General features: G+C 36.2%; 1 long non-coding RNA gene across 1 annotated transcript; it reads left to right on the top strand.

Annotated features, from left to right (window-relative positions):
• Nucleotides 1-403: 403 nt before the first annotated feature.
• Nucleotides 404-9,379, top strand: LOC111090728. The gene is made up of 3 exons (XR_005353164.1): nucleotides 404-533; nucleotides 3,330-3,431; nucleotides 9,321-9,379. It is a non-coding gene; the product is annotated as an uncharacterized LOC111090728 (long non-coding RNA).
• Nucleotides 9,380-11,193: the final 1,814 nt, after the last annotated feature.

Below are 11,193 nucleotides of genomic sequence, written 5' to 3'. Positions count from 1 at the left end.
AAAACGTATAATTAACTAAACATATGATAATAATTTTTGTTTCAGATGTATCTGATTGTTTCTTTCTCCATTAGACCTGGTAGGTGTCTTTTATTTATTTATTTTTCCCTAATTATATTGCCAGTGCCTAACAGCGCATGAAAATAGCAGACATTTTCTAAATATGTTGAGTACTGTTTAGTGTGTGGTAGATTGATTAGTTCGGGGCATAGAAGTGTGAGTTGATTCTGAAGGCAAGATGGTGGTCTGGAGAGCAGATTTATGTGAAATTTAAGCTGTTAGAGTGGGTGTGGTTACCAAGGAGATGATTTGCAGTGAGAACAGAGCAGAGTTGGGGACAGAATCCTGACGAAGATGAACACGTAAAGGAAAAAAGAGCCTTGCAAGTATTCTAAGAAAGAATGTCCAGAGAGTTGGAAGCAACACAAGCAAATCTGTAGTGTCAAAAAAAGTAGAAAATGGTATTTCAGGAAGGAGCAGGAATATCAAATATCCTTTTAAGCAATTTAACAGTAGCAGTATATTGCTAAGAGGTCAGGTATAATAAATAATAAGATATTGGCTAAAGAAGTTCACTTGAAGTAGCTTGAGATATAAACTGGATTAGGGCTTTTGAGGGATGATTAGATGATATTTAAGTAGTGGTTAAATTGAATTTTTCAGAAGTAATTAAGTTATTAAGAAACATGTAGAAATAGGAAAACAGGGAAAGACAAACTGTGTTGTTTAGAGATGTTTAAACTGCCTCAATGTTGTTGACAGGGTAATTCAGAGAGTGAAAACACCGAAGTCAGAGTTGATATGGTATTCTCAGGCTTACAGTCAGTGAGGGGGTCAGGTCCTTTGGGGTGATGTGACAACACATCTGATACATTCTGATACACCTCTGATAACATTCTGATATACCTTTTATGGAGCCAACCATGTATAAGGATTCAATGATATCTCAAAGAATGCACCTGAATGGCAATATGGTAAAATAATAATTCTTCCATCTCCAGTACAGCTAGTGACATGGGATCATTCACTACCTTTATATCCACCAAAATTATATAAACACATACTTTAGAAATTATATATGATTGGTGCTTAAGGCTATATTAACTAAGAAGGGAGAGGTTTATGCAAGTCAAGGGAAAAGTATGTTTATATATATGTTTTTAATTCATGTGTTTGCCTTTTAACCATAACTGAAGATATTAGCAAGAGTTGTTTTGTTGAAATAATTCACTAGAATCTTCCTCATCTCTTTCTTTGTGCTTCCATATAACATTACACATAGGCTTTCTTGTCTGAAATTTAAAAAGAATATGTGTATAAAATATGTATGTGAACATTATTCTGCACTAACTAATGGAAAAGAAAACAAAAAAGTAAATATTAAAAATATACAAATCCGACTCCATACAATTGCAAAGCAACAAGGTAGTAACAGAATGAAATATGACTAGACATCATTGATACACTAACTTCTAAACTAGAGTATATCTGGTCACCTTTGTATTATTGTCTTAGCACATTACCAATATATAGTCAGTGGTTAATAAGTGCATATTAGAGCAGATTAAGTATGGGCATTTCAGGTCAAGCCATGATTAAACAACTGAAAAGAAATTAGAGCCAACTGATTCATTATCACATATTGTATCGTAATAGCAGACATATTTTTTAAGAACTCTAGATCATTGTGGGAAGTCATTTATCAGAAGTGTTCTGTCCTCAAAAAGATAATTAAGTGAAGAACTAGTGTCATTCTTTAGTATAGAAATGATCTTTGAATGAAGGAAAGGTAGGGAGTGAGAGTAGATAGCGTGCAAAATTGATGATTATAAAAGTTCTCACAAATATTCTGAAACAATGCCGTTTTAAGTTGTGGGAAATTAAGACCTCTTAAATCTTCTTTGATCTCTACAGCAGAGATTGGAGACTGTATCAGGGATTGAAATATCCCAAGATTTCAAAAAGTTGTCTTTCCATTACACACTATAACCGGGAAGACAGCTTAAAGTAGATGTAGTTAAGATCATCCTTATTATGATTTTAGGGAAAGATAAGCTATTGATGGTATGAAGTACTTTATACATATTGCTTGTATTGGCTATACAGAATGTAAAAAAATGGTGTTATTTAAAATTATAGCCCTCATGTTACTTCCACTGATAACAGAATTGCCACAGCCTGAGATATTCCCATCCCACTCCAGGCTTGCCCTCACATTCAAAAGGAGTTCCTTAGTTCAGAGAGATATTGGACCTTCAAAAATTAGTTTAAGAGGTGGTTAAAGAATTAAGAAAGATGAACTTACTTATGATATGATTTTCCTACTCTTTGATCCTTGTCTCTTCTAATTACACTGTTTCTATAAAGACTTGTGCTTCCACATACCAGTGGAGTTTTTTCAATGCATTTTTTTTTCTATTGCCAAAGACCACAATTTTCTGTTGGATGAACCTCTTTGTTATACCATCTGAAGGGTTTTGAAAAAAACAATGTCATATTCATTTAAAGGCAGAAAAAGAAACATAACATTACTGATTCAATGTGATAGCTATTTCTAAAGCAGAATTAAAATAGTATAATTTCAGCAATTTACTTTTTTACACTAATACCACAGTTCATTATTTTATACATTGAGGCACTTTAGAACCTCTCATATGCTTTTAATCTATCACTTACTAGTTGGCAATTACTACTTCATCTTCGGTCTTTATGCTCTTAAGAATTTGAACTCATAAAACAACACTGTTCTTGTAATAGTGTAAAAACCACAGGAAAAGAAAAATTCTCTGTCTTTATCGAGCCCCACTTTTGAACATTTTTTTACATTCATTATACTTATTATACTTTAACATGTTTTAAAATTAAGGTGGATTTGCATGCTTTCTTGGAAAAGGGGAGAGGTCGAGAAGTCATTCTTACTGGACTAAATGGGGAAAGTAAATTAAAAGGGAAATTGAGGCAGCTGGCCATGCTGAAAAGCTAATACCATCTGGGCATAATACCACCTGGAGTCCATGCCAGGATGGAACAGAGTAATGAGACACAGGCCTGCCTAGGGTGTCCAAGGGGCCAATTCATGTGAAAAGAACCAAGGGACATGTGAAAAAGTGGAAGCAGTGTCACTTGGAAAAGCCTTTGGATTGTGGTTAAGTCAGGGTTAAGCTATGAAAAGCCCCTCAAGCCCCATCAGTGGACAGTTCAACCAAAACTAACAAGGGAACAGAAAGTCCCTAAGACTAAAGTCGTAAGACAGTACACAATAAAATAGGTATCAATGTGTAAAAAAACTGTGACAGGTTAAAGAGTACTGAAGTCTGAAAATTTTGAAGTAGGGGCATCAGAAAGGGTCTTCACGAAAGCCAGTTAGTCATCAGGAAGAGTGGAGTTTTTAAAAGATGTATCTAATGAATGCTGATTCTTCGCAAAGAAAGGTAAGATTATATACGTAGAGCACAGTGCTGAGGAGGGCAAATTGGATCCCATAATTAACTAAATTGTGTAATATAATTTTTAAAGACATTTTTATTCTTAGTACTATGAAATTTTACCTAAAAAGTTTGAAAAATTCAACATTCATTCATGTAACAGTCAAGAAATACTTGTCTATTTTCACTTTGACATTACATTAAGTTCTAGAAAATTTAAGGATGAAATGGATAAAGTTTTTATTTCTATCACAAATAAGTAAGAGAAACAGATAGTAAACAAATAGTAATACAGGTAACTATTACATTGCAGGTATAATCAATGTCATGAGGAAAAAAGTCAACTTCACCTAACTTAAAATTATGAACATGCTGTCCATTATATGTGACTATATGCTCTCCTCACACTGCAAGTTTTTAAATTTCCCCAATAAATTCTGTGATTCCAAACAATTATACTACTGATCAAGGGTAACACCCTCTTTTTCTGAAGATGTTATGTTTCAGACAATAAATAGTTTGAAGTTTGAGAAACATCTTAAAAATCAGGAAGAAGGGATCCCTGGGTGGCACAGCGGTTTGGCGCCTGCCTTTGGCCCAGGGCGGGATCCTGGAGACCCGGGATCGAATCCCACGTTGGGCTCCCGGTGCATGGAGCCTTCTTCTCCCTCTGCCTGTGTCTCTGCCTCTCTCTTTCTCTCTCTGTGACTATCATAAACTAAAAAAAAAAATCAGGAAGAAAATGTAAGAGAATATCTTCTGCCCTTTGTTTCCCTGATAAAAAATAATAATGTAAATATTCTTCAAGGCAGTAATGACAGTGGAAAGCATATGTTGGCAGTTTTTAATTCAGAGTAAGTTTAGAATATGGTCTTGACTTTATGGTTTATTATCCTTATTTGAAATGAAATATAGAAAGGTCCAACAATAATCAGGCAACTTGCCATAGAGCCTGTAGCAATTCAAGAACCACAAAGGAAGAATGAATCATTCCCATACACCCTTAAACCACAGTTTCATATCTACCAATGATTTTTACAGCACCTGGGATTTGTTAATAGCTCATTATGATGATTTCAACATTCAAACCTCCCAGTTTACAATTGTTGATATTTTGTTGCCCCAAAATGATCAGTTAGCCCAGCCAAATCTTGATTCATGTCCTACCACAAAGAATGTCCATCCCCACTAACTTTTGCTGGTTTTCATTATTCTTAGTGATTGATTATTACATTAACAGGTCCAATTTTCATGTTTAACTGCCCTGATTTAGTCAATAAAGATAAGCTGGTGACTTTGGCAAGAGAGTTGTCTTCCAACATAGAAAGATTCCAGGGTTGTGTTAAATCACACACAAGACCTTGAAGAGCCGTGGCTGTCCCCTGTCTGAAATTTAGACAGCTAGGAAAATTGAGACCAAACTCTAGTAGGGCTGTATTTCAAATGAAATGATTTCAAGTCATGCTAATGTCTGGCATCAATTTGAAATTTCTTAAATGTAACCACATAATTTCAGTTTTAAACGGGGTCTATCACTTTTAATGATACAAAAGAAACCTTTGATTGAAGTGCCATAGAGCAATTTAGTGGAAGGCTTACATTTTTTGTCTAAAACCAATACTTAGGAAGCAACTAAAGATAGGCAGATGTGGATGGTATTAATCACCAATATATCAATTTATTATCAAAATAGTTTTTTAAGTTAGATACTCACAAGAAGGCCTCAGTAAGAATGGAAAGCCCTAGAAACAAAATTAGATTGAGACTTATCCTTCTAATGTGGAAAAGAAGAAAACAAAATATATGTAGATATATGAAATTGGAATTATGTATTATATTCAGTATCTGGGCCACACATTTAATAATAATATCATCTTGGATTTATATGGTGATATGTCTCCAGAGAGCCAGCAATTCTCACTTATATTAAGGAATAAATTACTACCAATATTAGCAATCATGTTTATAAATCAAGATTTTTAACACAAAAAAATACATAATTTATCTAAGGTCACACATTTTATCAGCATTAAATTCAGGTAAGAATCTAAGTTTGCTGATTTATAATCAAATATCTATTCATTTGATTAAGAGTTCTTAACCTGGAGCCAAGACCTTCGGGGACCTTTGAACATCTTGAAATTAAATGCAAAATGTCATCTATATGTATGTTTTTCTCCCCTGACAAGAGGATCAGATTATCAAAAGGGGTCATGACATAAAACATATTAAATACTACCTTATTTGACTAAACCACTTCCGTACTAGATTTCTCTAAAAAGGGATGGTATTCATTTCCATAATAAATTTAAAGTTCAGCCAAAGTTTCTAACCGGTATGCTACAGTTGGAATATATTAATGTATCTTAGTAAATAACTTTACAGAGAAAAACTCATATGATGGGGACTTGAATCCCTAGTTAACTTTTCACATGCCTTGACATTTATTCTTAGCACATCACAGAATTCACATAGGAAAATGCTACACTTAAACAGTTAAATGTATTTTAATTATCACTCCTGATTTGTAACTTTTGGTATGTAATGAAAAATTCATCTTTTGAACTAAAATTGCTCAGAGCAGAAGGCAATATTTTTCCCCATAAATGTATAACATCAGATCAGCTGGGTTTTACTTATGAGAACACAACCAAATTTGCTTTCACTCCCATTTTACCTTTTGGAAATTTTTCACTCACAGACAAAAATACTCTAATTCAGAACACAATAAAGTATCAAATTCATTTTATCTAGTTTTGAGAGTGGAAATGTCACCGTCTGTATTTGCATTTTTAATGCTAAAAAGTAAAAGTTAGAAGCAATTTAAATATTGATTTTCATATGTACATATAGGCAGTTTGGATTTGGTTCTAAGTTGAATATATTTACTGTTGCTCCATTAGAAATAAAAAGGTGCAGACCTCACCTGAAATCTTCACTCACCTTCAAATGGGACTGTACAATACAGAGTATCCAAACTGAGAGCTTTGACTGAGTCAGTTAATTCAATAAAACAGCCTCTCCGACCATCTCTCCACAGACTTAATAAGCATTTAGGTTCATTTTGAGTAGTGTGAGACCCTTGCCATGGTATTCAAGGTAAGAAAGTCACCAGCACTCGGGCATACTTGAACTGGCATAGGAATCATATTTCAGTCCTTTCAAGGACATCTCAGGCTTAGATATAATCTCACAACCAACTGATTTCCAAGTCAACAACCTAGAATGCATTGGGTTCCCACATTAGCTTGTGTGTCAGAGATCTCTAAAATGTGTCTTCTCCAGATATGTAAAGTGTTTTGATGGCCATCATCATGAGGTTCATTCAGGTTCCCGGAGGAGGGGCAGAGTAGGTCTCTACTGACATCTATACACCTTATCCAATAAGATGCATCAAAGTGTGAAACCAGAGTTTCTTGTCCTGTGGAGCACAGGGTTTGTTTTTAGAACCCCACTGAGGGGTTAACTATTCTCAGCTCATGACTAAGGCAAAACATTCCCTAAGGTACACAGGTCTTTTTTTTTTTTAATAATAAATTTATTTTTTATTGGTGTTCAATTTGCCAACATACAGAATAACACCCAGTGCTCATCCCGTCAAGTGCCCCCCTCAGTGCCCATCACCCATTCACCCCCACCCCCCGCCCTCCTCCCCTTCTACCACCCCTAGTTCATTTCCCAGAGTTAGGAGTTTTCATGTTCTGTCTCCCTTTCTGATATTTTCTACCCATTTCTTCTCCCTTCCCTTGGTACACAGGTCTTTAGCACAGGTACTGGCTTGCAGTTGACAGAAGAGAGGTTATTTCCCTTCACCCAAAATGGTGTGCGTCAGTTTTGTCCCATGGAAAATTTATTTTTAAAAAAAATCACCTCTATCTTCTATTCTTGAGTGGCAGGAGGGGAAGGAGCAGTTATCAGCTCAACCAAAAAGTTAAATTTCAACAATACATCAATCCATGGATGTAAAGATAGATGTAAAAAGGTTAGGCTTCTTCTTTGAGTCTTACGAGCCATGTTAGTTCTGCTGCAAAGGTTTCTCTGCTTTGCCTTTTTTTTTTTTTTTTTACTTTATTTATGATAATCACAGAGAGAGAGAGAGAGAGAGAGAGAGAGAGGCAGAGACACAGGCAGAGGGAGAAGCAGGCTCCATGCACCAGGAGCCCGATGTGGGATTCGATCCCGGGTTTCCAGGATCGCGCCCTGGGCCAAAGGCAGGCGCTAAACCGCTGTGCCACCCAGGGATCCCCAGGTTTCTCTGCTTTGATGAAGAAAAGCATGGGGCCAGCTGTCTATTTCTAGGAACAGTCCTCATTTCAATTGCTGTTGTCTGCTACTGATTGACTAGCTCACAGACCAATAGTTCTTGACTATGAGATCAATGGCCAGACCAGAGACACTGAGAAAGAAAATAGGATTGCTAATTTCTGTCATCAATGTCAGAAGCAGGGCAAAATAAAAAGGTCAGTGATAAACCATCAGTCTATTTGTTGTTCAAGGAAGAAGAGAAACCCAGAATAGAGGCAGAGAAACTGTTTATTGGTCAAATTGACTGAAAGGAAGCTCCAGAAATCAAAGGCAGTCTTTATCATGGCATTCTTGGAAGCTGCACTTTCTCTGTTGTATCTTTATTTTGGATGTGGAATTGGGGGGTTTCTTTGATTAAAGACAGTCTTCATGGAACTAAAAAGACAAATATGTCTACTTTTGGGCAGGTGGTTGCAGAAAAGGCAAACTCTCCTTCAATATGAGAATATTTATTTAAAAAGCAAGTAGTCCCAGAATACCAAATGCTACTGAACTAATACAAGAAGATGCAGATGTGTGTCTTGCTACAGATGACCTCACTAGGACAGCTAGTCTATTAATGGCAGCCTGAATAAATTGTGGCAGGTGTATTTGAATGATTACAGTCAAACTGAATACTTAAGCTTCTCGTTTGCTATAATTAGGCTCATCCTTGAAAGGCGATGCAATTTTTGTTCCAATTAATGATCACAATCTCTACTACATTTCTCACCTTTATCCTTGTAAAAACTCTACTTCATCAAATGTGTGTACTTACTGTCTCGTTAAGTCATCTGGAGAGTTTGTGACCCTTCCTTTTCATCATTTCTCATTTGTGGAATACCCTTCAGCATTCCCGATTGATCTCAATCCTTCCCATCCCCATGCCAGAACATGTCTGCCTTCTCTGATTTCTTCTTGTTCTACATTCCTCTAAGTCCAATTCCTGCATTTGGCATTAATATGCATCCTACTGGCTTACAAATTTATTAATTTCTTCTTGTGCTGTTATGAGAGGGGCCTTGTACTGGAGTCAGGAGATTGTGATTCTATTCTCTAATTTGCTATAGTATTTTTTTTTCTATTCAATAAGTGCCTTACCCTCTCCTATCTTTATGCTCCTTGTTAGCAAAATAAAAAGGAAAAATTATTTCCTTTCCTTAGGAGAACTGTTAAAAGTAATAATTTAAGCTTGAAATGAATGAAACGGATTTCATCATCATCAGTAACACTGCATTTTTGGTGTTTTAATTATTTTCCATCTGGATTATTAGCATTTTGGGAATAACTGGACTACATAACATTCCTCTGTGCTTCTCAACACCCTTATCAAAGCCTATTTTTGTACTTATTATAACATAAAATATTTTTTATATATCTATCTCTCTTACTAAAATAAAAGCTTCCCAAATTGAACCTTAATTGTATTTACCCTTGAATCTCTAGCACCTAGTGCCTGATCATAAATTTACTCCCAAAACATAGGATAAACTGAATCGAATTATTGTATATAGCTTCATCAAATGGCACAATGTTTTGCATGTCGTCAGTATAAGTTACTTTTTTAAGTGATTAAACTAAAAATTATTCATTACCTGCAATTTATTTTAGAACTTCTCATTCAGGGCAGCCCGGGTGGCTCAGCTGTTTAGCACTGCCTTCGGCCCAGGGCATGATCCTGGAGTCCCGGAATCGAGTTCCACGTCGGGCTCCCTGCATGGAGCCTGCTTCTCCCTCTGCCTGTGTCTCTGCCTCTCTCTGTGTGTCTCTGCCTCTCTCTCTGTGTCTCTTATTTATATGAATAAATAAATATTAAAAAAAAGAACTTCTCATTCAGATCAGTTTATTGACATATGTAGGAAATGGCAAAACAACTATTTTTACAGTAAGTCAAATACTTTGAAAACCATGAGATAGGCTTTGCCTACACAAATGCACCACACAATTAAACAGAATTATAAAATACCCCATATGGCATGCTAATGTAAATCATCACAATATAAAAGAGCCAATATATACAAGTAGTTCTAACATATGGGCAATAATACTGAGCGTGTTCCAGAAATATTAAAAGTTGGGTCATGGCCTCTTTGTTGAAAATTTACACCTTGGAATGATGCAAAAATAATCTATTAAAGAATATAACTAAACTTTTTACATAAACATGATCAAGAGTGTAAGATTAAAGGGTACAGCCCAATAAGTTTGTTGATGGTAAAATATGATTTCCAAGAGTAGCCAAGGGACCATTTTGACCACTTGAAACTGAAACTCTCCAGGTTTCCATCTTTCAAATTCTGAAGGAAGATGAACCCTTTTTTATTTACTATAAAGGCCATGAACAAATGTCTCCTACACTTAAATTTCCTTTCCATGGAACTCTTTCCACTTTAAGAAGGGTGTATTCATTTCTTTTTTAACAGGTTCCACAGCTCTAATTTCTCCCTTTACTTACAACTACATTTCAGTTTTTCAGGTCTTGTCTCCAAATCCAACTGTGTAGTTCCATTCTCCAGCTCCTTTCTTATCTCTCTGGGCACCTTCACAAATCATCCCAACATTTTTGTTTAAAAGTAAAAAGGAATAATTTCTGGTTTCTGGTCTGGCACTTATGGAGCTTAGAAGTTGTCATTCCCATCCATACCACAAGAAAAACTCTGAACAAACTGAAAATCAACAACTTTTCTTAGGTCCATCAGAGGACTGAAGTAACAAAGCAAACTGCTGCCCCCAAATTTGGAAAGGTTGACAGACAGATACAGAGAATCACACTTTACCTGAGCAGAAACCTCTAGGACCAGCACCAGGGTAGGAAACCCGAAGCTGTAACTGAAAAATTGCTAGAGGCTCAGGGTGGACTGAGTTAAAAGTTTGAGGTAAAAACTCCAAGGGGTCCAGTTTTAAAGAGGCTCCCATACTTCTGTAGGTTTTACTTCCAGGAGTCATGCTAGGTTCTCACAGTGAAGAACAGAGAAAAATACCTTAGTATATCTGGCAGAGAGAGGTGGGTAAGTAGCTATTTTGAAATATAGGCAGAGCATTTTATTCTGTTTTGACAAGACCTACCCTCACCACAGCCTAACAGACTAGAGCTTTCCAGAGCCTAACCTACCTGAGGAAAGGGAAATACTCAAATCTAGCTCCCTATAGACTTTGACATGGGAGAAGGAAAATATCCAGCTGCAGTCAGATCTAGCCCTCCATGTGGAGGAAGAGAAATACCTCTCCTCTAGCCGTCCATGTGGAATAGGGAAATACCTCTAGATGTCTCTAGCTTTCATGTCTTATTTAAATGGGGATTGAGGATTGAAGAATGGGAGATACTAAGAACCATATGTAAAGATCACAGCCCAGGGGTGTAGGTGCACTAAAAGACTGAGACCAAACCAAAGAACTATATAGAAAGCTTCCCTTCTCCAATTCCACAACAACACATCACCGAAGACCTGTTTTACCCAGTTCCGTTTACCTAGTACATCATGTC

This window comes from Canis lupus, chromosome 1 (assembly GCF_011100685.1).
Source record: "Canis lupus familiaris isolate Mischka breed German Shepherd chromosome 1, alternate assembly UU_Cfam_GSD_1.0, whole genome shotgun sequence".
Classification (NCBI taxonomy): Eukaryota; Metazoa; Chordata; class Mammalia; order Carnivora; family Canidae; genus Canis; species Canis lupus.
The sequence above is the reverse complement of the archived record's forward strand: the minus strand, read 5'-3'. Positions and strand labels throughout refer to the sequence as shown.